This window comes from Malaclemys terrapin, chromosome 1, assembly GCF_027887155.1.
Source record: "Malaclemys terrapin pileata isolate rMalTer1 chromosome 1, rMalTer1.hap1, whole genome shotgun sequence".
NCBI lineage: Eukaryota > Metazoa > Chordata > Testudines > Emydidae > Malaclemys > Malaclemys terrapin.
In genome coordinates, this window is record NC_071505.1 from 122,337,567 (window position 1) to 122,364,373 (window position 26,807).

Below are 26,807 nucleotides of genomic sequence, written 5' to 3' on the forward strand. Positions count from 1 at the left end.
AGGGGTTGAAGGTGAGGTGACTCCTTAGCCCGGGAAACTGAACAAAGGCTGTGGGAGGGGTCGCAAAAGGAGAGTGCTGGAAGCAGGCTAGAAGGAGGCTGGAGAGATGGCTGGGAGGCAGAGATGGCTCTGACCCCCCAAAGGGGGGTGGGCTGGCATGCCCTGGGACCCCAAGCTGGACCTAACTGAGGGGGGCCCTGTTGTCTGTGCCTGCAAGACCTGTCTTGGACTGTATTCCTGTCATCCAAATAAACCTTCTGCTTTACTGGCTGGCTGAGAGTCATGGTGAATCGCAGGAAGCCGGGGGTGCAGGGCCCTGAGTCCCCCAATACTCTGCAACAACTGGTGGCAGCGGCGGGATCTACTGTACCCCGTGGACGGCGCTTCCTGCAGTAAGTGACTGGGGAGCAGTAAAACGAAGGGGGATTGACGGGGACCAGGCGCGCTGAAGAGTGAGAGAGAGACGGTTATTACCCCTGGGAGTGTGTGACCAGCGAGAAGGACTTTTGCAGTAACAGGGTCCCCCGAGGGGATCGCAGCGAGTGGTCCCAGGGGCGGAGGAGTCTGCAGCTCGACCCTGGCAGAGAGGTGGTGACCTCGAGAAGGGCTGGCAGACTAGGGGGCCCCCTGGGAACTGTGGGGAGCTGTGAGCACACAGGCCGGTGAGTGGCCAGCAGGAAGATGTATGCCAAGCGGCTTAAGAGCGACCTGGTGGAGCTGTGCAAGCAGAGGCGGCTGCGCATTGGGAGGCTCACCAAAGAACAGCTCATTGCCCAGCTGGAGGCAGAAGATCGCGCGAATGAACTGATCCCTGTGTCTCAGGGAAGCAGCCTGGCAAATGCAGCGCAGGCACCAGTGTCTGTCCCAGCTGGGAGTGGTCAGCCGGCTGCTGAGGGCGTCCCGAGACCCCTCCTTCCTATGCCTAGGGGAAGGGTGGGGAGGAGCCCAGCAAATACCGAAGGCGCCGTGGCCCCCCCGGCCAGCAGGGGGTCCCCCCGGCGAAGCTCGCCGGCCAGCAGAGGATCCTCCCGGCGACGTTCGGCATCCGGGGAGCGGAATTGGCTGGAATGGGAGAAAGAGCTAAAACTGAGAGAGCTGGAGGATCGTGAACAACAGAGACAGCATGAACGGGAGGAGAAAGAGAGACAGAGACAGCATGAACGGGAGGAGAAAGAGAGAGAGCGTCAGCAGGAACGGGAGGAGAATGAGAGACAGAGACAGGAGAATGAGAGACAGCGTCAGCATGACCTGGAACTGGCGAGATTGAAGGGCAGCGAACCCCCGGCTGCGGTGAGTGAGGGGGGACCCAGGACTGCACGGAGCTTTGATAAGTGCATCATGGCCCCATACAAGGAGGGGGAGGACATGGATGACTTCCTGGAGGCCTTTGAGACGGCCTGCGAGCTGCACCGGGTGGATCCCGCGGACAGACTCCGGGTCCTTACCCCCTTACTGGACCCCAAATCCGTGGCATTGTACCGCCAACTGGGAGAGGCAGAGAAAGGGGACTACGAACTATTCAAAAAGGCCCTGCTACGAGAGTTTGGGCTGACTCCTGAGATGTACCGGGAAAGGTTCCGGAGTCAAGATAAAACCCCTGAGATCTCATATCTGCAACTAGCCGCCCGCATGGAAAGATACGCCAGCAAGTGGGCTGGTGGGGCCCAGACGAAGGAGGACCTGATTAAACTGCTGGTACTGGAGCAACTGTATGAGCGGTGCCCATCCGACCTGAGGCTGTGGTTGGTGGACAGAAAGCCAGAGAACCCGCGACACGCCGGGCAGCTGGCTGATGAGTTTGTAAAGAGCCGGTCAGGGGGTGGCAGGGAGGAGTCCCAAAGGAGCAATCCCACCACAACGCAGAGAGAGAGTCACCATGGGACCTCCCCGTGGGAAAATACAGAAAAACCCCATCAGAGGGGAACATCCGGCATCAGGACTATCCGACCCACTCAAGGGGACCCATGGGACATGGGCTGCTACCACTGTGGCCAAAAGGGCCACATACGGGCCCAGTGCCCCAGGCTCAGGGACAGACTGAGCAGGCCGAACCCACAGAGGGTTGACTGGGTAGAGACCCAGCCCGGCGAGAGGCAGCATTCCCAGGGAAGGGGGGCTGGCAGAGTACCACCTGCTAAGGAGGGAGGAGAGCCCCAGGCCAGCTTCTCTGGGGGGCCAGATGCTCCGGATTCAAAGTTCTCCGTTTACAGGGTTGGCGCGGGGCTGTCCCTGCGGAGCGAGTGCCTTGTTCCCCTGGAGGTGGATGGGAAGGAAGTTTATGGTTACTGGGACACGGGCGCAGAGGTGACACTGGCCCGGCCCGAGGTGGTGGCCCCAGATCGGGTGGTGCCCAACACCTTCCTGACCCTGACCGGGGTGGGCGGGACCCCATTCAAGGTTCCCGTAGCGAGGGTACACCTGAAATGGGGGGCCAAGGAGGGCCCCAAGGACGTGGGAGTGCACCACCATTTGCCCACTGAGGTGTTGATGGGGGGGGACCTAGAGGACTGGCCCAGCAGCCCCCAGACCGCCTTAGTTGTGACCCGCGGTCAGAGCCGGCGAGGGGCACTGCGCCCTGGCCTTGGGGGGGGTGCCTTGCCTGAGGCGCGGGACTCTAACCTGGTGGGGAGGGAACGCCCAGGGACGCGGCTCAGGGAGGCTGCAGCTTCGGACCCAGCGGGCGAGAAAGAGCAGGTGGCCATCCCCGTCCCAGCTGCTGAGTTCCAGGCCGAGTTGCAGAGAGATCCCTCCTTGCGGAAGATAAGGGACCTGGCCGACCTCAATGCGGTACAGACCATGGGACGAGGTGGCCGGAAAAGGTTCCTGTGGGAGAAGGGGTTCCTGTACCGAGAATGGGCTCCCCCAGGGAAAATGGAGTCAGGGGGGATCAGGAGGCAGCTGGTGGTACCCCAGAAGTATCGCCGCCAGCTGCTGTGCCGGGCCCATGACATTCCCCTCTCAGGGCACCAGGGAACCTGGCGTACCCAGCAGAGGCTGCTACGGAGCTTTTACTGGCCTGGGGTCTTTGTTACTGTCCGACAGTACTGCGGATCCTGCGACCCCTGTCAGAGGGGGAGGAAGGCCTGGGACAAGGGGAAAACAGCTTTAGGACCCTTGCCCAGCATAGAGGAGCCTTTTCGGAGGGTGGCCAAGGTAAAAAGGGCGGCTCTAAACCAAGAGAGCCCAAAGCACAGACCTCCAGACTGGAGCGCTGGGAGAAGACCACAGCCCAGTTGGAGCCCCAGAGGTATGGGGGTGGGAAAAGGGCGCAGGCCGCATAAACCTTCCCACATGCGAACTGCGAGTGCCATCAAGCAACCCCAACCTAAGGGGGAGCGTGAAACTGGAGGGGCCTGGTGTAATTCTCACCAAGGAATGGGAGGGATGCGGGGGCATCCATGGGAACGGGGGTAGGTTCGAACTTCCCCGGGTCACTGGCTAAAGTGACCCTGCTCAGTTCGGTCTCAAAGGGGGGAGAGATGTGACGAACTGGGCCTGTTCTCACGGTGGTCTGTGAATGCTGACAGGGGAGTGTGCTGGGATAGTCTGCATTGCAGGATGGGATCTGCCCGAGGGCGCCCGAGGGCGCATACCTGAGTGTGTAACATGAGAACCCAGGAAGGGGTTGAAGGTGAGGTGACTCCTTAGCCCGGGAAACTGAACAAAGGCTGTGGGAGGGGTCGCAAAAGGAGAGTGCTGGAAGCAGGCTAGAAGGAGGCTGGAGAGATGGCTGGGAGGCAGAGATGGCTCTGACCCCCCAAAGGGGGGTGGGCTGGCATGCCCTGGGACCCCAAGCTGGACCTAACTGAGGGGGGCCCTGTTGTCTGTGCCTGCAAGACCTGTCTTGGACTGTATTCCTGTCATCCAAATAAACCTTCTGCTTTACTGGCTGGCTGAGAGTCATGGTGAATCGCAGGAAGCCGGGGGTGCAGGGCCCTGAGTCCCCCAATACTCCGCAACAAGTGGTTCTCCAACTTTTCCATTCTGCAGACCTTTTCATAAGGGAAAGACCCTCTCAGGCCCCTGCAACCCACCCCAACTGCAGCATTTCCACACTGACCTGCCTCTGAGCATCTCCACCCCTCTGGCTCACAGGATGCTCTGCAGCCAGGAGGGAAAGGGGCTGCCTAGCAGTGCAAGAGCCACAGCTGCCAGGAGCCTAGTGCCAGCCAGAGCCAGGTAGTGGGGCCACCTTTACAGCAGAGCCCCCAGTGGGGAGCAGGAAGGAAAAGCTGATGCCCAATGGGCCAAACAGAAGGCCCTCACCAGCAGCTCCAGCCGCTGTGCTCCCCTGCCAGGTGGCCCCCTTTCCCTCCCCTGCAGAGCACCCTCCACACCAGCAGGTGCCAGCACTGCTCCTGGACAGGGGGTCAGGCAGGTCAGCACAGGGAGGTTGCAGCCTGGGACCAGGCAGGGGCCAGAGCTGCTGGAAGCCTAGGGCAAACCCAGAGGTGGAGCCAGAGCTGAGTTTTATGGCCACCTGGATAGCAGAGCCCACAGCTTGGAGCAGGAGCCAGGCAGGGGCAGGGAGAAGTGGGATGGGTCTAGAGAGCTTCCCTGGGCCTTTCCCAGCACCCCCACTGGCCCCCCATCTTCCTCACAGTCCCAGGTAGGGAACCCAGAATTGAGCTTTGCAGGGTACCTCTATGGGACAAACACCACCACTGCCTCCTCCCCTCTAAGCACTGCTTGGTTTCACTCTGGGTTTGTCTGCACCGCCTGTGGCAGTAAAGCTCCCAACCCGGGTCAGAAGTCTTGGGCTAGTGGGGCTTGCAGTAGCCGTCTAAAAATAGCTGTGTAGATAGTGCTTTGCAATCGTGACTCTGACTGGAGCTCCGGCTCTAAAGCACAGGGAAAGAGAGGGTCCTAGCAGGGCCAGATTTACACCTTACATGCCCTTAGGCACAGCAACTTCAGCGTCTCCCCACCCCGCCTACAGCTGACCCTGCACCAATATGAATGTGAAACTTATTTTGTATTGTATTAAATCTGTGCTGGCCACAATATACCAGCCCCATTCCTCCCCGCAGCAGCCCCGCCCGCCCCTAGCCCCCCCTCTCTGCCAATGAAGTAGCCCAAGGGCAGCAGGGGAGGCCAGGACACAGCCTTCCTGGGAAGGCATGAGACCCTCTGCCATGCATGGCCTCCCAGCCCGGGGCACAGCCCATCCGCCCCAGGTGAGGTGCAAGGGTGGAACTGTACTTCTCCCCACGGCTAGTGGTCCCCGGGTGTCTTCCATCCCTCCCACAGCCTGGCATGGCAGCCACACTCCGACTCTGCCCGTGCAAGTGAACGGGGCATTGGCCATGTCTCTCCCTCTCCCTTCCCAGCACAGGACAGAGGCAGCAGGGCTGCCGAGAGTGGGAAGGGGGTGGATGCTCCCAGCACCTTCAGCAGCTGCCCGCTTCACAGCACTCCCAGGTGGGCTGACTCGGATGCTCATCCTGCTCCACCCCCCGTACATTGGGTAGCCACCAACCCCTGCCAGGAGCCCTCTTGGAATTCTAGGGCTGCCTAAAAGTTAGCGCCCCTAGGCACATGCCTACTGTGCCTAACTGGAAATCCAGCCCTGGGTCCTAGTCAAAACCTCAGTGTCTACACAGCTGTTTTAGACCACTAGCCTGAGTCTCTCTCCTGCGGGCTGTGTAGAGGTACATTCCAAGAACAAGAACTTAGTAGAACTTGCAGTCCAACAAACTACACTTCACTTACGTCTACAGTGCAGCTGGGAGGTGTACACAGTGCAGCTTGGGTAGGCATATGTGCATTAGCTGTGCTCGAGCTAGCATGCTAAAACCAGCAGTGTGGTATGTGTGGTGACTCAGACTAGCTGCTCAGGTACAACTCCGGCCAAAATCCGAAGTACGTACTTGGAAGGCTAGCCTGAGCCAGTGCAGCCACTGCTATTTCGGCCTGCTAGCTTGAGCAGAATGAGGAAGTGTACATCTCCCAGCTGCGGTGTAGATGTACCCTTTGTGGACATCTGTGCATGTCAAGAGGAAACAGTACTTGTGGCTTAATGAACTGGGTTGTGACAGGAGATTAATTTCAATTCTTTGCTTTAACACACTTCCTTTGTGATACAGGGGAAGTCAATCTCTGTGTGCCTCTGTAAAATGGGGATGATAATAAATCCCCTTCTCCCATCTTGTGTGTGTCTTTTCTATTTAGTTTGCAAGCTGATCAGAACAGGGACTGTCTCTTATTAGGAGTGAGATGCCCAACACAATTAGACCCTGACCTTGGTGAAGGCCTCCAGGCACTGCTGTAATACAAATGATGACCACCACAGCGTTTGCTTCCACCATGAAAATTTCTTAAATACACTCTTACTTTTGGCTTGATTTTTATGACTTCAGGCTGTCCGGTCTTACTGTCATTGCTTTTTTGTGCACCTATTGCTTACAGGAATCAGATAGGCACTACTGCCCATGTGTATCTTTGAACGGTAAACCTGAATTAAAAAAATTAAACAGTAATAAGCATTGCTCAATCCAGCCACATCAGCACAATCTCTTGTGCCCAGTGAAGATGTTAATCAGTTCCAAACATCTGTTAACTCTTCTACCTACTCAGTAGGGCTAAGGGGGACTAAAGCCCTGACCCAGTTCACTTTTGTGCATCCTCAGTTCAGTGCGAGTTGATGGCGTATTGCACCTCGCAAGAGCAGGTATTAAGGGCCCATTTTGCAAACCCTCACTCACAGCAATAATTCTATCTGAGGAAGGGTTGGGGGATCAGGGCCTAACTTTGTGCCTGCTCTCTCTCTTTAGATAAAATGAAAGGAGTTTGCTGTGCCCTGTTTAGACCATCAGGATTCATAACAGAGAACACACATCTTCACATTTCAGTTCCTTTGGTAACTTATAATTATTTGGTAACAATAATTATTTCACTGTATTATCTACAAGTTTCACACAAAGCAGATGAACCCTTCAGAATTTTGCCTATATCTAGACAGACCAGTTCAAGATTCCTTAACCGTGGATGTACCATTGTACCAATAGAACATTCCACGCACCTGCACATTTTGAGGTGTTTGTACACCCTGTCCCACTGAAGTCAATGGAAGTTTTGCTACTGTCTTCAAAAGGACCAGAATTTCACCACCAATACTGAGCTTATTTCATGTTATTTTAAAGCATGTATGCCAAATAACCTCAACGGACTAAACAACCTATTTGCATCATAGGCTCTTCCAAATGCAGACAAAACTACAATCAAAGCCAAATATGTGAAGGTTCCATATTGACAGTCACAATGAGTTCACTCACTATGTGATAAAATGTAAAACAGAACCAGCTCACGGAAACAACAAAACAAAGGAAAAGGAAAGAGTCTCTCTGTAGTGAAAAAGCTAACTCTCTGGGGTATAATTCACACCTGTGCACAGAGCCTCCACAAAGCCAATACACCACTTAGGGTTGAGATTACCAAAGGAGTTTAAGGAATTTAAGCACCCAACTCCCACTCAAACTCAGTGAGATTCTTCCACCTATCTCCTTTAAGTTCCCAGGAAATACCAGCCTTTTGCTCAAAATACGGTGCATAAGCAGTGATGCTGGCTTTCTGCAGTGGGGTGATTCTCACCTTACAGGCTCAATCTTGCAAACCCTTATCCAAGTGGTCCTTATTACCTCTATGGGAGGATGCACATGTGTATGGATTTGCAGAATCAGACCCTACCCTTATAGAACTTCTTAGAATGCAACTGAGAGACAGACAGACAAAGAGAAGCTTCCAACCAAGGAGTTACACGGCGTTTACTGTCTACACCAGGGAAGGCTTCCTTTTGACTCGCCTGGTAGACCTGCTGCCTACAGACCAGAAGGTTCCCATAATGCACAGTAGGAGTATGAAGTCAGTCCAGCCACAGATTGGGCTAGTCTGCTTATTGATTATGTCCATGTTAGTGTCTGAGCACCAAATAGTAGATACAGTGGCAGGAGTATATTACTAACATTTGTGAAATTAAAGGATTTGCTTTCACTAGGCAAGTCCGTTAAAAAAAAAAAAAAAAAAAAGAACTGTCTAGAAACAGCGGATGTCTTTCAAGCCCAGGGATAGGAAAATGTTTTTATTAATAATACAGCTTGTTGGGGGGAAAACACATTTTTAAGAGTCTGAGCTGGCTGCTATACAAAATTAGTCTAATATTAACTGGGACAGGCACAAACCAAAACTTTGGATTCAAATTCCCGCCGGGCTATGGGTGTTCAAGATCTGGATCTAATTTTGTGGTTTCTGCCCATCTTCATGATTAAATACAAGAATGTTACCAGTTCTTTCATCAAGTCCTTCTCATTCCTTCCTATACACCCCACTCAGAAAAATTACATTCAAGTGTCCATATGTAGTCATCTGAATAGTATTGCAAGTACAGTGGGCTCAGGGGCTAATCACTGGAAACCTACATCTCTTCCATGCCCCTTAGGTGCACACTCCTCTGCCCATCCCTTCCTTCCCTGTCCTCCCGCCCCCAACACACGCCCAGACACAGTATGGAATTTTGGAGCAACAGATGGAAATTTCAAGTGCGTTCCAGATGTTGAAGACAATGGACCCAAATTCTCATAAAGCAACACTTCACACAGCTGTATTGGAAACACTATTTTGCCCCAGTGATCTGTGCGTTGAATGCGGTTTTCCTTACAAAACCCAGCGACACTGCCTTAAGTTTGCCATTTCTGTGCGTCTCTCTCTCGCAAGACATACCTGAGTCTTGGTGGTGCCCATCTTGAGGATGATGGGGTGCCTTCTCCCCCGCTAATTACCCCTGAAGCCAAAGCAAGAGTGGAACTCGGACTGCACCAGTGTGATCTATTTCATGATGCAGAGATGCAAGGGCACATCCCCTTCTCCAGCTCCTTCTCCCCCCCGCCCCCCGCCCAGGGGCTACACAGGAGGCTAGAAACACTCCCATTGCCCTTCACCTTCCTAATGGAGCTGGGGGGAAATCGCAGACCCCATGATCGGGAAAGAGAACTTCAGCCAACCCCCCAGGAGCAGGCGATCCCCCGGGAACGCAGTCCCGGAGCTGTGCCGCTTCCCGTCTCAGGTCAAGTTCCCAGCCTTTGAGTTCTCCCCTCTCCGGGCAGGGGCGCGCGGGGACGGCCCTCCACTCGCGCCCCCTTCGCCCAGCCCCAGCGTCGCAGAGAGGAGAGCCCGCAGGAGGGGGGAAAAGGTGGCGCGGGGGGTGGTGTCGTTTTTCTCCCCCCCCCCGACCTTCCTTCAGCCTCAATGTCGCACCGGCACCCCCTTAGTGCCCCTTAGCTGCCCCCGCCTCCCCCCCAGCTAGGCGGGAAGGGAGAACCTACCTTCAGCCACTTCCACCGCTGCTGGCCCACGGGGCCCCTCCCGAGGCGGCCACTCCCTGCTGGGAGCGGAGGGCTAAGCGCAGAAGGAGAGAGGCGCCTTGTGAAAGGAGGATCCACCTCCCCGACGGTCCCTTTCCCCTCCTCTTCAACCACTCAGCTTCCCAATTGCTGCTATCGCAGCTCCTACACCCCTGCTCGCTCTCAGCTGCTGCGGCCCCATCTCTCTCCCAGGACCAAGTCCCGCTTGCCAGAAACAATGCACAACACACGGCTGCAGCAGCGAACACAGTTCTTTAACCCATCACCACCTTTAGGGCTGGAGCCTGGCAAACAGCCGCCTTCCCAGCCCCCAGGCCAGTAATCTCTCGCTCCACCCTCTGCTCCCTCCGGCTCAGCCCAGGAACCAAGGGATGTCGAGTTAATTGGCAATTAGCTGCCTCAGTATATAATGCCTGCATCTGTAACTTTCACTCTATGCATTTGAAGAAGTGAGGTTTTTACTCAGGAAAGCTTATGCCCAAATAAATCTGTTAGTCTTTAAGGTGCCACCAGACTCCTTGTTATTTCTGCCTCTGTTAGTTGCAGGTAGCAAAGGCAAATGTCCCCTCCTCTAATGCTTACTGCCTCCTTACTAGGGGGAAAGGTGGCGGAGTCCCCCGCGGTGCGCCAGAGGTTGGTCCTGGCAGAAGTCACTAGAGTCGGAGACCTCCTGGACTACGACCGGGAAAACTGGCTGGATCCCCTGACGCTCGCTCGGCGCATGGGGCTCTCCAGGCCTTGTACTCCCCAGCGCATACTTCAGGAGGTGAGGGCCGCTTTGCCGCCCGCTGCTCGGGTTTGCCTCGACCGGATCCTGCACGAGGGCACGCCCCGCCCACCCTCCACCCCTGGCCCTCCGGACCTTTTCATTGAGCCCCTGCCCCATGGACCCAACCGGCTCCCCCGCCCCTTCTCCGTGAGCCGGCTGCATGACTTGCAGCCGGTTCGTTTCCTGACCGCGCCAAGGAAACATCTATACACACTTGTGCTCCACACTCTTCACTTCCTCACCCTCGTGCCCCGCCCCGATACAAAGTGGCGGGACCTCCTGCCACCTGTCGAGGGTGAGAAGCCCCGGTGGGCCAGCCTCTATTCCACTCTGGCCCCGAGGCCCGCCGGGGATATCAGCTGGCGGCTCCTTCATGGGGCCGTGAGCACGGGCGTGTACTTGGCGCGGTTTACCCCTGTCCCGGACACCTGTCCTTTCTGCGGCGTGAGGGAGACCCTGGCTCACGTTTACTTAGAGTGTGCCAGGTTGCAGCCCCTACACCGGCTCCTCACCGATATTATGTTACGTTTTTGGTTACACTTTTCCCCTCACCTTCTCATTTATGCACTGCCTATCCGTGGCCCCACAAAGTCGCGGGACCTCCTGGTCAACTTCCTCTTGGCACTGGCTAAACAGGCCATCTATAAAACCAGGGAGAGGAGGTTGGCCAATGGAGGTTCCTGTGACTGTGGGGCCTGTTTCCGATCCTCTGTCCGTTCACGTATCCGGGCAGAGTTCCTCTGGGCGACATCCACTGGCTCCCTTGACGCCTTTGAGGAGCAGTGGGCGCTGTCCAGGATTCTCTGCTCGGTGTCCCCGTCTGGTTCTCTTCTTTTGACCCTTTGACCACACTCCTGTCCCTGTTTTTACATTAGTTGTCCCCCGTAATTATTTGAGTTCCAGGCCCTGTGGATCCTCCCCTTAGGCTGGGGGGGGATCCTTTAGCAGTGGATCCTTACGCCCGCCCACTTCCCGGAACCCAATATGTACTAGGGGGAAAGGCCTACAGCAGGGGTAGTAAATAGGCAGATCATGGGCCAAATCCAGACCGCCAGATGCTTTTGAAAGGACCCCACAATCTCTTTATTTACTTATCATTATTATTGGGTTTTTTATTATTCTTTTATCTGGAGTCTAGACCTTCACTATACCTTGGCCATGCAATTAGGGCCCTGACAAAAAAATAATTGACTACCCCTGTTCTACATCCTAAATTGGCTTCACTCTTGCTCATCGGGAGAGGCGTCTCTCCTCGCCTATCTTTTTTGGATTTCACTTCCTCCCTGATTAGCTCTTTGGAAAATCACAGCAACACACCAGCAGCTTTAGCCAGACCCTGTAGCTGCTGGGCAGCCTGGGCCAAATTCATAATTGGACTAACTCTATTGAAGGGACTAGAGCAGCAGGGACGGTGTTGTCAGGGTTGTGAACACCTTCGCATATTAATCAGCTTGTTCCCCTGGCATGAACTGCAGCTGGAATGAATATTCCTGACATCTTCCTCTTCCCCCACCACCAGTCATGGAAAGAAGTTAGCTGGCGGATATTAATAGAGCCTGGATAACTTCCTAAAACACCTCTGTGGTCTCTGAAAAATTCAGCACTATAATGCCAAGAAGTGAATTCCTATGTGAGAGCACATGAACAGGGGGTCAGGTCTGTCTAGCTTTAAGGACCTGATCCTGGAAACCCCAAGGGCTTGTCAACACTTAAAAGCTTTGTCACTTGAACTAAACTTCTCGACTAGACTGGTAGGGTTGACGTATCAAAAATAAATGTAGCTACACCAGCATAAAAGTGCTTATACCAATATAGCTTATTCCTGTCCAGTAATCTAAATAAATTACAAGGGCTGGTCTCGGCTTGGAATTTAGGTCAACATAGCTATGGTACTTGAGGGGGTGAAAAACTCAATTTTACATCCCTCTAAAACAGGGGACTCAAATTCAAATGACCATGAGGGCCACATGAGGACTAGTACATTGGCCCGAGGGCCGCATTACTGACACCTTCCCCCTACCCCCACCGCCACTCCACCCCTTCCATGAGGCCCCACCCCTGCCCTGCCTCTTCCCACCCCTTCCCTGCCTCCATTCCAACCCCTTCCCCGAAATCCCCACCCCAGCTCTGCACTCTCCCTGCCCCCAGAGGGTGCAAGAGGAGTGCAGGGTGTGGTGGGGGCTCAGCGCAGGGAGTTGGGATGCAAGAGGAGTGTGGGGTGTGGCAGGGGGCTCAGAGCAGTGGGTTGGGGTGCAAGAGGAGTGCAGGGTGTGGCAGGGGGTTCAGGGCAGGGGGTTGGGGTGCAGGGTGCGGCAGGGGGCTCAGGGCAGGGGTCAGGGTGCAGGAGGGGTGCAGGGTATGGCAGGGGATTGGGGTGTAAGAGAGGTGCAGAGGGGGTTCAGGGCAGTGGGTTGGGGTGCAAGAGGAGTGTGGGGTGCGGCAGGGGGTGAAGGGCAGGGGGTCGGGGTGCAGGGTGTGGCAGGAGGCTCAGGGCAGGGGTCAGGGTGCAGGGTACGGCAGGGGGTTGGGGTGCAGGAAGGGTGCGGCATGGGGCTCAGGACAGTGGGTTGGGATGCAGGAGGAGTGCGGGGTGAGGCAGGTGGTCGGGGTGCAGGAGGGGTGCAGGGTATGACAGGGGTCGGGGTGCAGGGTGCGGCAGGGGGATCAGGGCAGTGGATTGGGGTGCAAGAGGAGTGCGGGGTGTGGCAGGGGGTGAAGGGCAGGGGGTCGGGGTGCTGGGTGTGGCAGGGGGCTTAGGGCAGGGGCTTTGGCTGCAGGAGGGGTTCGGGGGGCAGGATCTGGCTTGACGCGAACTGGGGGCAGGGCAAGCTCCCTGCCTGCCTGTCTGCCCTGCCCCTGCAAGAGGCTGGAACGTGGGGAAGGGGGGGGGCGGAGGGACTGTGTGTTTCTGTTGCTTGAGGCACCGCCTCCAGCAGCTCCCATTGTCCGCGGTTCCCCGTTCCCGGCCAATGGGAGCCGCTGGGGGCGCTGCCTAAAGCAACAGCCACACACAGCCTCTCTGCCCCCCCCCCTTCCCCACGTTCCAGCCTCTTCCCGGAGCTGCGCAGGACAGGCAGGCAGGGAGCATGCCCTGCTCCCAGTGCACATCCGGCCGCCGCTCTGGTAAACACTGGGGGAGGGTGGGGGGGCTGCGAGGGGCTCGCGGGCCGCAGAAAATCACCCCACGGGTCGTGTGTTTGAGACCCCTGCTCTAAAAGCATCTACACTAGGGGTTTTACCAGTATAACTATGTCAGCAAAGAATCACACCCCGTCATATTCATAAGGGTAGACCACATCTTAGGTATATGAATAGTGATCTTGTAAACACTAAGCACCTGATAACAACATAGTAATATAATTTGATGGCACTGGACTGAAACAGGAAGATAAAGAAATGTTACACACTTCACAAAAAAGTGTGTAAAGGTTTAATCACAAGAATTATGTGCTCTCATTTATTCCAAGTTATCAGAACAAATTCTATTTTTGTCAGGTAGATTTAACCCTAAATCTGAGATCATGAGGATTCCTTGAATAACAAAGGGTATCAGAATTTGCCTTTTTAATGTTACCAGAGCTGCACCATTAACTGTGGAGAGGCTACCACCACTTCATAAACTAAATACTTGCAGAACTGGGACTGGAACCCTGAATATCCCTTTGCTCTTTTTAATCTCTACCACACAGTGTGCTCTGAGAAATCTAGAGTACCCAATACCGATCCCACTGCAATCAATGGTTAAAAAAAATGGGAACAGGATTGGGCTCAAAACTCTCATCAATTCACCTCCCAAAACAATTAACACAACAACATTGCTTGATCACAATTTTTCTTCAACTATGGCCTGCTCTATAGCTTTTGTGAGTAAGGAAAGTTTGAAGGGATAGTAACACAGGTTTCATTGAGCCTGGGGGAGGCAAAAGACAATATCAAATCAGGGTAATTTTTTTAAAATGCCCAATAGCTCAAACTAACATTTGATGAATTTTCTTCAAACTTTGCAGGTTCTGTTTTGTTTTGTCATCAGAGTAAATCTAATAATTTTCAGGCCAAACTGATTTTCCAAGCGGAAACTACAGAAGGTAAAAATAGGGCTTTAGAATGAAAATTATTTTCAATTGTCACTCTAGAGAATCTTCCATTTGTCTGGCTGTCTTGGATCTTATATGATCCCTATTACCTTAGTATCTGAGTGCCACCCAAAAATTATGAAGAGTGCACATAAGATATTTTGCTGTTCCCTCCAGTCAGCAGAACCCAGATTTTGGTTTTATTTTATTTTTTGCAGTGCTATTGTGGGAAGGCTGGATTTGCATTTTGTTTTGAAGTTGTTGAGATTCACACTCATCCTGATATTCTCCAGCAGTGATTTCCAGAGTCATGAGAGAGTTATTGATAAAGTTTAGATCCAAAGTCATGTAAATTATGAAAAAAATCTCTCAACCTCAAAAAAAATCTCAAATCAACCTCCTATTAAAGAGACTGTACCAATTAATTTAGAGCACCGCCCTCCCAAAAAAGAGGGTATGCAGTTTATTAGAAAACATAATTAAAGATTCCCACTAGAGTTTGGAATGTTTTAAACACAGGTTTTTTGGAACACCTTTTCAGCTGATATTTTCTATACAAGCGCTATATGGCTTATACAAAGTGGTTAGATTTTTACAATGGGAAAGTGGGGTTTTCTCCCACTTTTCCTTAATTCAAAAATGGCTGGAGAAATTTTCCTGAAATTTTAAACACACATGAACACAAAACCCTAGGGAAACACCTTATATTATCAGCCCAAGAGACTTTGTTTCATTCTGTTACATAAAAGTGGATCTATATAAGCAAAGGCAATCAAAAAGGCTAAAGTCTGAAACTTGCATGGACACAGTCCTCTCTGAGAACTAGTGGGCCAAACTGGAGCTACTGTAGATTTATAACAGTATAATGGAGAACAGAATAGGGCGCTAAAACATGTGATTGGGCTGATGAAAAAAAATTCAATTAGTGAAAACTGGTGGAATGATCCTGATAACTAGGATGCCAATAGAAATCAGTGCAAGCTAGGAGATACTAAAGGGAAGAGAAGATGGAAGACTAGAGACACAGCTTTAAAGTATTTACAATGTCAGAGCACTGCATAAGGAGCTGTATTCATAGAACAAATAATAGTAAAAGCTTATTTTTTGTCACTAAACTAAAATGCAGTGAACCGGGGTGTTTTCTGGGAAGTTGCCATTTTTACAGTCACTTTTTCTGATATATCTGTTTTATAGCACACCCAAGGTGCATGTATCTGGGATGATGAATGCACACTAAGTATATTTAGCCACCACCACCACCATAAAGAAATTGGCCCTTTAGCACTATGCAAATAATCCTCCAAGGAATGACCCAGAAAAAGGGCAGAACCACTTCTGTGTTTAAAAATTCCCCATGTGCCAATTCCACATTCCCAATCAATGAGTGCAAGAGACCATTTGTAAACACTCCCAGCCCATTCCTCCTTTTCTTATAACTCCCTACTCTGCTCCTTCCTGTCAGCTGGTAGGGAAATTTTGATTTGAACTGGCTTGTGGGTTCAGGACCAGCAGCAGCTCAGAGACACAAGATGACCCTAGCAAGGAGCCTACGACAGGGCTGGATTTAGGGTCAAGCAACCCAGGCGACCAACTGGGGTGACAGGCTTTAGGGGCACTGGGCTTGGAATGCTGTTTTTGTTAGCAACAAAAGGGAAAATAGAATTTTCGAAGTAACATGTTTCATGTATTCCATGGGTGGATTCATTTTTCACTAGCCTCCTAGAATATGCTGGACCTTTGTAGAATCTCATGGAACCTTCCAGACTTTCTGAGAACTACATTTTCCTCGAACCTCTTAGAATGTTGTCAGCCACGTCTTCATGGGTATATAAGGGACAGAGGGTTGCCAGTCAGTCAGTGAGATATAAGAATGAACTGAAGTGAAAGCCCACCTGCGATATCATGAACCTTGTTTTACTGTGTAATTGTGAAAATGTACTTGTGTTTTAAGACTTGAAGAGTCATACGTAGCGACTAATAAAGGACATATTTAATAAGACACCAGAGATATCTATCAAACCTCTATCTATGCAATAATATAACAGAAATACTGTTCCTTCTTTTGCCATGCTTAACATGTAATGTTTGATGACATATTGATGTGGCTCGGCAAAGCGAAGTACTACGCTGTAATAACGGACTGCACTCCTACCATTAGTCACAGTGAAAAGATGTCATTTACAGTAAGATTTGTTGACTATGAGGATGGCTATATCCAAGTAAAGGAACACTTCATCTGTTTCCAGTCTGTGGACAACTCTACTGGAAAAGGCCTAAACAGAACTGTTTATGAACATTTTGAATGAGAATAAAATAAAGTGTTAGGACTGCTGCGGCCAAGGCTATGACAACAGTGTGAACATGATTGGAAGAAACAGTGGTGTCCAGGCAAGGACCCTTGCACTGAATCGGAGAGCTTTCTTTGTGCCTTGTGGCCGCCATTCCCTCAGCATGGCTGTGTCAGATGCAGCAGCAGCATCTTTAGATTCAGTCTCTCTCTTCAGACTATTGCAAAGGACATACGTCCTGTTTTCAGCATCAACTATCAGGCAGAAGAGCCTTACGGACAATGTTATAAATCTGACTGTGAAGCTGCTAAGTGACACTTGCTGGAGAGCCCTATTGACAGCATAAGGCCAGTGAGGTACCAAGTGACTGAGGTTGACGATGCCCTGATGGAACTGGCGCAATCGAGTAAAGTCGAGGCCAGAATCTGACACCAGGCTCAATGCCTGGCAAACCAGATCCCTAACTTCAAGTTTCTAGTCTCAGTTGTGGTTTGGCATGATATCATGTTCTAAGTCAACATGGTAAGCAAGGCAATACAAACTCATTTGATGGACATCATGACCGACACTACTTTGATGAGAAGCTTCCTTGATTTCATTGTGGTTTACAGAGACAGCAGATTTGAAGATGCCATCACTGCTGCCAAAGAAATGGCAGATAACTTAGGAGTTGAGCCTGTCTTCAAGGAAACTCAGATTCATTGGAAGAAGAGACAGTTTGGTTATGAGGGCAGAGATGAGGTGATGGGAAGCTCGGAAGAAAAATTCAAGAGGGAGGTTTTTTGCTCATTCGTTGACACTGCTCCGTTGTCCACTGAAGAAAGGTTCAGACAGATGAAGCACCATGAAAAGACCTGGGAGTTTTTGCATGACCTTAGTAAGCTGCCAGTGGACAGGAAAATACTCTTGAACAATTATACAGACCTTCACTGGATGCTGACACATGGGGAATGTTCGAACATCAATGATAACAACCTTTATGTCAAATTGGACAACATCCATTACATTTTGCTACATGGGAAGCGCTCTCCACTTCAAGTTCTTCAATTCATTTATGATGAAGAGCTGAAGGACACTTTTCCTAGCTGTGGATAGCTTTGAGGATTCTGCTCACGCTGCTAGTCACAGTCACAAGTGGTGAGTGCAGCTTTTCATTTCAAAGCTCAGGCTCATTAGAACATATCTTCAATCGACAATGGCGGACAAGAGACCAACATCGCTTGCTATTTTATTGCTTGAAAATGCCATTGGCCAGTTTTTGGATCTCTCTGATGCTGTGCTTCAGTTAATGAGGGCAAAGGTGAGAAAAGCGACCTTTTGAACTACAGGACTAGGGTTAACATTCTAAGGCTGTCACCTACTGTAACACTATTTAATACTGGTCCACCCAATGTTGGTGCACAGTTCAATTTCTTGATGTTAGCACATTTCAGTTAGTCTTAAAATTAAAAAGTTTCTATAAGCTTAGAGGAAACTATTTTTTTTATTTGCTTATATATGGCATGAATAAATACAGATTTACAGATCCTAGCATGCAAATTTATCATCTTATCTGAGAGAGATAAATCATGCATGCAAATCATGCAAAAAAAGTTGTGAAATGGGCTACACATGCAATAAAAAAATAAGGTGTGACGTTAGTGACATAATCTGTAACGTATAGATCATTGTTGCAACCACTGTCATATATTTGCAACAAATATTGTATGAAGGTTGTTGAGTAAGGTGTCCGTGGAAAGGTTATGATATGCTGGTTATGATGATGCTATCTGTAGGTGTGTACCATTTTTGTAGTTAAAGTTATGAAGATTGGCTATGTACTTGTATCTCAATGTGTTTTGATTCTAAGAAGTCTTAGTAAAGCATTTGGTCAGCTTCTTCAGAAAGGAATTCACAAGTTAAGTGCCCAATCAAGAAACACTTAACTGACAATGGATTTTGGGAGATGCCCATCCACAATGGCGTAGGCCTGTAAACTGAGTCATGCATGGATATGTAACTTGACCATGTGACTCCAGACTCCATCTTGCTGCTGTGATTTTCCACAGTAAGAACAAAGAGGTGTCCTCCCATGGGCAAGAGACTATAAAAGACTGATGTCTCATTTCCATCGTCTTCAATCCTGCTTCTTACCTCTGGAGGGACTTTGCTACAACTGGAAGCTCTAAACAAAGGACTAAATGATCTATCCCAGCTGTGGATGTACTCCAGACACTTGATTTGAGCCTGCAGTTTATTCATCACTGCTACAAGCCTGAACCAAGGACTTTGCCATTAATGTATGTAATTGATTCCATTTAACCAATTCTAGCTCTCATCTATATCTTTCTCCTTTTATGAATAAACCTTTAGATTTTAGATTCTAAAGGATTGGCGACAGTGTGATTTCTGGGTAAGATCTTATTTGTATATTGACCTGGGTCTGGGGCTTGGTCCTTTGGGATCAAGAGAACCCTTTTTCTTTTACTGGGGTATTGGTTTTCATAACTATTTGTCCCCATCATGAGCGGCACTGGTGGTGATACTGGGAAATTGGAGTGTCTAAGGGAATTGCTTTTGTGACTTGTGGTTAGCCAGTGGGGTAAAACAAAGTCCTAGCTGTCTGGCTGGTTTGGTTTGCCTTAGAGGTGGAAAACCCCCAGCCTTGAGCTGTAACTGCCCTGCTTTAAGCGATTTGTCCTGAATTGGCACTCTTAGTTGGGTCCCTCCAGAACAGGGCCGGCTCTAGGCACCAGCAAAGCAAGCAGTTGCTTGGGGCGGCATATTTGCAGGGGCGCAAGAATCCACCATGGGAGCTGAGAACCAACAGGGAGCCCTGGGAGCCGTAGTTCCTTGGTTAGCTCCCTATCTATAGAGCCAGCCTGGAGCAGGGAAAGAACTACATTTCCCAGCATTCCCTCAGCCACTAGCAATAGGAAAGGGAGGGGGAAGGAGTATGGAACTGAAACCTGCAGCTTGCTGTGAATGGTAGGGACAGAGCCAGCTCTAGGTTTTTTGCCACCCCCACCCCAGCCCTGGGCTCCTCCCTCACCCCTATGTTGCCCCAACTCTGGGCTCTGCCCCCACCCGCACCTCCTGCCGCCCCAGCCCTGGGCTCTGCCCCCACCCGCACCTCCTGCTGCCCCAGCCCTGGGCTCTCCCCCCCCCCCCCATGCACGCCCTGCCGCCCCAGCCCTGGGCTCTCCCCTCCCCTGCACCTGCACCCCCTGCCGCCCCAGCCCTGGGCTCTCCCCCACACACACACACCTCCTGCCATCCCAGCCCTGGGTTCTTCCCCCCAATTCCCCGCACCCCTTGCTCTGGGCTCTTCCCAGCTCTGGCCCCCACCCGCACCTCCTGCTGCCCCAGCCCTGGGCTCTCTCCCCACCCGCACCCCCTGTCGCCCCAGCTCTGGGCTCTTCCCGCATCCTCTGCCGTCCCAGCTCTGGGCCCCACCTGCACCTCCTGCCGCCCCAGCCCTGGGCTCTCCCCCAAAGAAAGAATTGGGTGGACTAAATGCAGGGCCAGCTCCAGGCACCAGCTTAACAAGCAGGTGCTTGGGGCGGCCAAGGGAGAGGGGTGGCACCTGCGGCAATTCGGGGCAGCAGGTCCCTCACTCCCTCTAGGAGCGAAGGACCTGCTGCTGAACTGCCGCCACTTATCGTGGCTTTTTTTTTTTTTCTTTCTTTTTTTTGCTTGGGGCAGCAGAAATGCTGGAGCCGGCCCTGACTAAATGGACAGTGCCCCTCTCTGTCTGAAGCCTAGCAAGGGAGGTACGTGGATCCCACTAGAATTTAAAATGAAAAGTAAGGGAGGGGAGTCTCTACTAGACTGGGCAGTTTTAAATACAGTACCAGGCACGTAGCAGGATTTCCACTTCTGAGCCATGGAAGCAGAAATTGAGTTTTCTTTTCCAGATTTGAACACTCTCAAAATTCAGGAATGCTCAAGCTCAGTTTGGGCAGCTGTTACTTCATTTCTCCCAAATCAAATATACTGATCCACTGTAACTTGCTGTAGAAAAAGTAGAATAAATTGAGCAAGAAATGCTTCCCAGTGGTTATTAGGACTGGAATTGCTATTTTCAACAGCCATTGCCTTTTTTGTTCATTTGTTTAAAAGGAAGACCGTGATATTGCATTGGCAAATTCCCCATAGAAACAAAGAATGGAACAAAAGAATAATAAAGGCACCTCAACTTTTCCTCATTTATGTAGGACAGTCTTATAATATGCATCCAGATATCCTCCAAACACACAAGCTGAAAATTGTTCCACTTCACTGCAGTTCTGTAACCATATGGGAACCAATCCTGCCTGTGTTCTGTGCACATCCAAAATTCCTGCTGAATGACCCGCCCTGGGAGCAAGTTACCAGTGACCCAGGGCTGTGCAGAAGGAGGGTGCAGTTGGGGGGAGGGGGAGGGAGAAGAGAGCCCAGGGCTGGGGTGGGAGGCAGCCAAAAATTGTTTTGCTTGAGGCAGCAAAAAACCTAGAACCGGCCCTGCTCCAGAACCAGCATTGTTACATAAGGTATTTAAAAGTTTAAAAATGGGGGAGAGGGAACACCAAAGCTAGGGTTACCATATCTAACAAATAAAAAAAGAGGACCCTTCACGGGCCCTGGCCCCGCCCATTTCCCCACCCCCCAACTCCGCCCCAACTCCGCCCTTCCCGCCCTAACTCCGCCCCCTCCTCCCTCCCACTCCCAGCCACGCGGAAAGGGCTGCCCGAGCGCTACCGGCTTCATGGTTTGCCAGGCAGCCCCCAGACTCTGCGCCCCCGGCCGGTGCTTCCCCAGCGCAGCTGGAGCCCAGGAGGGGAAGCGCCCAGCCAGGGGCGCAGGGTCTGGAGGCTGCCCGGCAAACCGTGAAGCCGGTAGCGCTTGGGCTTCAGGCATCCCCCTTGCCTCTGGACCCTGCGCCCCCAGCCGGGCACTTCCCCTCCCGGGCTCCGGCGGCGCAGGGTCCGGAGGCATGGGGGCTGCCCAAAGCCGGTAGCGCTCGGCTCTTAAACAGAGCCGAAGAGTGGGGGAGGAGCAGAGCCGCCGCGGCCAGAGGCTCTGCTCCTCCCCTGACTCTTCGGCTCTGTTTAAGAGCCGAGCTGCCCCAGCGCTACCGGCTTCGGGCAGCCCCCATGCCTCTGGACCCTGCGCCATCGGAGCCCGGGAGGGGAAGTGCCCGGCCGGTGGCTGGGGTCCGGAGGTAAGGGGGCTGCCTGAAGCTCATAGCGCTCGGGCAGCTCGTCTCTTAAACAGAGCCGAAGAGTCAGGGGAGGAGCAGAGCCGCCGCGGGAGGGGAAGTGCCCGGCCGGCATTTTCCCGGACATGTTCGGCTTTTTGGCAATTCCCCCCGGACGGGGGTTTGAGTGCCGAAAAGCCGGACATGTCCGGGAAAAAGAGGACGTATGGTAACCCTAGCCAAAGCCGCTCCTCGCCTGGGGCACCATTTGGCCTAGGGAGCGGCCCTGGCCTAGAGTTCCCTCAACCAACTACATCAAGGTGAATATTCAGCTTGCCCTAACTACATTAGGATTTTATAACATGATAGGTATTTCATTGCGAAAACACACCTGATTTTCCTAGTGTAACCATGGCCTTGGTGTAGCTTTTCTCTCCCTCACATGTTCCAACCTTTGAACTGCTGGGAGCCATTTGGGCCCAAGCTCACAGAGTTTAAGGCCAGAAGGGACCAACAAATCATCTAGTTTGACCTCCTGTATATCACAGGCTACCATACACCAGCCAGCCCTTTCCACACCAAGCTCAAACCACCAGAATTAGACCAAAGTACTACAGCCCTCAAGACATGAAGCTATTGTGTGCCACAGACAGAGAACAGGAGCTTCAAGGTGCACCAGTGCTGTCCACTGCCACCAACTCATCGCTGCTCCTTGTGTCTCAGCTGATGGGATCGAGGTAGCTTGTCACCACATGCATTCAGCTGGCAGGTGGCAGCACATTCAAAGGTGGCTCAGAGCTGCTCTTCCCCCATACACACCTGCCTCTCAGCCTCTGGGAGTGAGACCAACTGCATTTTTTTAATAATACATCTTTCCATCTCAGGAGTTGGGGCATGAACTCTTCCCCACCCCACTTCCAGCATGAGCTGGATGTGAGAATGAGACTCTTAAAGTACAAAATCTGAGTATTATGTTGCTAGGAAGATTGTATTCCTGTTCAGACACAATTTAATTGAAATTGGAGAGGATTCATGCCTCAACATTTTCCTGATCTAATTTCTGTAGGTGTGGGGCAGGGATTATCCACAGAATGGTTTTGCTGGCAGCCAGAAATAAGGATGATCAGCCGCTATCCAGACAGGGTTGTTGTTTTTTTTTTTTTAATGAGGAAGTTGGCAGCTATGAATAAAACCTTTTAAAAACATTAACCCAACGTTCTGGGTATTGATTAATATTCAGCACGTAGGGGAGTGCGGTGATAGATTTTGCCCGTCAGTGGCAACAAGGATTAAAAATAATTTGTTTACCAAGTAGAGTCTCTTTAATCAAAAATGAAATGAGATAGAGGGGGAATCGCACAAGGTGACAACCTGGCTATCTGCCCAGAATGCTAGAAAATTATGAACCCCAAAAGGAGAAATATTATTGCACAGAAAGTGCTTTCATGTGGCCAGAACAAAGTCTCCAGTTCATCTATTCAGTGCAGCAATGTGGTGTAGGGATGGTCAAAGGCGGCTTTACTCCAACTTTACATCTCCCTTATCATGACATCGGCAGAGGACGGGAGAAATCCCCAGTATAAATTAGAGCAGCCCCAAAGGCTACTCAAATTTATATCCTGATGCAAAGTACATTGCGCTGGATTGGAGGTTGCTATTTTGATATTGGGAAGTCTCATAGCATGCAATGTTGACTAGGCCTCAGCAGCAAACAGTTTTCCTGTTGCATAAGAGTTTTTGAGATGTCACTATTTTGCCACCATCCCGAAATGGGATGAAAAGTCACCATCTTGAAAACTTCTGTGACTTGATAATCCGGAAAAAAAAATCAGAGTAGATCAATCACAATGTTTAATTTTGATCATGTTTCATTTTGATTTTGAATTTTAAAAACCATTTATAGTATAAATTAAGTAAAAATTTCAAAGCGAAGTTATTTTGAATAAAAAAAAATGAAACTTTTCATTTTGAAAGTGTCAAAATGGGACATTTCAACAAACCTGAAATGTCTTTTTTCCAAAATTTTCTTTTGAGTTAGGAGACTCATCAAAATCAACCTTCCTAGACAGTTTCAACAAATGGATATTTGCTCATGAAAAAAGTCTTTTATCACAAAGTTCCTGACCAGTTTTAAAATTGACTCTGGCAATTACGGTCTGGAAGGACAAATTTTGTACCAAATAGTTGGGCCCCAAGCCAGCAATTGCTGATTAAAGTTTATAGTGCAAATGGAAGTTGTAAATGCCTGAAAATCAGACCCCTAAACATGGTTTTAGGAGCCTAACTTTAGGCCCCCAGGTTCGAAAATTTTGGATCCAGCTTTTACCAACAGGTTACCACACCATGGTATATTGCAATGATTCTCTACCTCAGACCTGACAATACAAAATGAAGACAAATATGATTAAAAACCATGTCTTTTGCTCATGACACAACACACTTATCTGGGGAACAAACTTCCTTAAGTGCCCAGGACAAGCCAAACAATACCTTGCTCTTATGTAGAGCTTTGATCAGTAGATCCCAAAGCACTTCCCAAGTTTTAATGTATTTCTCCTCACAACAGCCCCGCGAGGTAGAAAAGTGCTATTATTCCCATTGTAAGGATGGGGAATAGAAGCACAGACCTGCCCTTGGTCAGACAGGAAGTCTGTGGTGGAGGCTGGAATTGAAGCCAAGTTGCCTAAGTCCCTCAGCCAATGACCTAAACACTGGCCCATCCTTCCTCTCAGGTTTGATCTCTACTCCCATGACAGGTTGTCCACTGGTTCCAATACCCCCGCCCCCTTAAATCTGACCAGGTTTTAAGGTGCTCCCAGTGAGTGACTAGGTGATTTTCGTTGTGGGGCTTCATTGCTACCACTGCTTCGTTCAGTCCTTTCTTCATAAACATATGTTGAGTTAATAATATACTTGAACAATGTGACCCACCAGCTACCGGAGGAAAATAATCTGTCCCACACACAGTCTTTGGAAAGCAAATATCATTAAACTGGAAAGACGTTTTTGAGACTAGTGGGAAACAAAGGTAACTTAGGGGGTTTTTGTTATGTTACACATAGGCAAACACTCCTAATTGAATCAAGAAAATCCATTTTCAAAAACTGTCCGTATCTTTATTGATTCCCTGCCATCATTTCAAGGTGCACTGCTAATGTACCTTCCAGAGAGCATCCAAATGGTCTGTTCTTAGCCCTAGAGTTTTAGGGAGCTCAGAGATTATTCAATAAAATATTTCTTGTTCATTTGAACTATCTATGAATGCAAAGTGAAAATAATTTGCACCATTTTGAAAATATTATTTGACTAGTTGGATAAACTATAGAATTGTACAAGATAATTTAGTTGCCAAGCTTAATTTGAGAAACAGAAGCATTCATCCATGGAACAGATACCACACAGATGTACCCTATATCAGACAGCTCACAAATATCCTGAATCACACATCACAAAAATATTTCACATCTTTATGTATCTCAGAGAGCTTGAGAGTTGTATAGGGTAACTATGGATGTAAAGTACAAGCAGGGCTGGCGCTTCCATTTAGGTGACCTAGGCAGTCGCCTAGGGCACCAGGATTTGGGGGGGGGAGGACGGCATTTTGCCGCCCTCAGCAGCAATTCGGCGGCGGGGGGTCCTTCCGCGCTCCGGGTCTTCGGCGGCAATTCTGCGGCGGGTCCTTCACTCGCTCCGGGACCTGCCGCCGAAGTGCACGGAATACCGGGAGCGTGGAAGGACCCCCCTGCCGCAGAATTGCTGACGACAACCGGGAGCGCGGAAGGACCCCCACCTAGGGCACCAAAAACCCTGGTGCCGTTCCTGAGTACAAGAGCTGTTCAACTCTTTCATATAGCTTTGCTTAGCACAATGATCCAGATTCAGCATAGCACCTAAGTATGTACTTAACTTTGAGCGTGTGGTTAGTTCAGTTGACTTCTCTGGAGCTATTCACATTCTTAAAATTAAGCACGTGCTTACATGCTTTGCTGGATAGATGCCAAAGTGCTTTATAAACTAAAAATACAGGAATCTCTATTGAAATGCATCCACCTCTTGGGGGGAGGACAACAGCTCTTTAAAAGTAAACAGCAACTCTATACAAAGAAAGAAGGGAAAGAGGAATGCGGTATTGTGTTGAAATGGCAAAGGGAATGTAATTACACTAGGCCCCTCCCCTTCAACAGGACCTCATTAGGGAGAGGTGAGTTAAGACAGAAACAGGATCTGCAGCCCACTGAGAATCAAAATGTAGGGAAAGAACTGAATCCTAAAGCTGGGCGTCGGGAAATTATAAGTCTTTTGAGACACTGACGCAAAGTGAAAGCATTTTGCCATCCCAAAATGTGTCCTCTTTGACTCTCCCCCTCTGCAGGGCCTTTCAAGCGCTTTGCTTCCCTGTTGCACCTTTACTTCCCAGTGCCTGGACTGGCTCTCCCGACAAACGTGCTCTTCCAAGCAAGATGGATTTTCTCCAGCTTTTTTCTATTTTCTTTTTGTACTGTCACCCCTGCGCCCCTTTCTACGATCTCCCTGTATCGTCATCACATTTCTCTAATCACCCATCGTCTCCTCCTGTTGTGTCTGTCTTGTCTTCCCTCTCCAAGTTCTCAAACAGTAGTGCCTCAGTCCGAGGAGGAGGAGCTGGCCAGGCAGAGTTGGAGCAGCAGCTGGAAGAGCACTCCAGACCTTGCAAATAAGACTCATGACAGATATGTGTTCCAGCTACAATACACAGGGAGAGAGAGAGAGAGAGATCTGTAGTGGAGATCTATCATGGGTCACAGACCAAGTGTAATAGCACAGGACTATATCATCATGACTAATACGCTCAGAACCATCTCACTGCAGCTATTGTCAACATGGAACATTTATAAGGTGTAATTCAGGGATTACTGGGGGGACGAAATAGGAGTCATTCCTCTAAAAAGAACAGGAGTACTTGTGGCACCTTAGAAACTAACTCTAAGGTGCCACGAGTACTCCTGTTCTTTTTGCGGATACAGACTAACACGGCTGCTACTTTATAACGAGTCATTCCTTTGTGCATTTCCAGCAATATCCTTATTGTGGAGCTTTTCTTGCCTTCAGCACTGTATGGATATTCCCGTTCCTCATTTACCAACTCTTCTGCAGCTGGTTCACCGTTCCCTTGCTAAGTCTTAA

At 50.4% G+C, this 26,807-nt stretch overlaps 1 protein-coding gene across 8 annotated transcripts in view; it reads right to left on the reverse strand.

Moving 5' to 3' along the window:
- The window catches only part of A4GALT (alpha 1,4-galactosyltransferase (P blood group)), a 111,392-nt gene that overhangs the window by 57,556 nt on the left and 27,029 nt on the right, over positions 1–26,807 (reverse strand). For 5 of the 8 annotated variants that reach the window (XM_054037516.1, XM_054037507.1, XM_054037482.1 and 2 more), the window contains exon 1: positions 9,318–9,569. The exons of 2 other annotated variants lie outside the window; for them this stretch is intronic. The gene's annotated coding sequence lies outside the window, so the exon portion shown is untranslated. Of the gene's footprint in view, positions 1–8,715; positions 8,783–9,317; positions 9,570–26,807 lie in introns of those variants that run through there. One more of the 8 variants, XM_054037531.1, reaches the window with a different exon arrangement.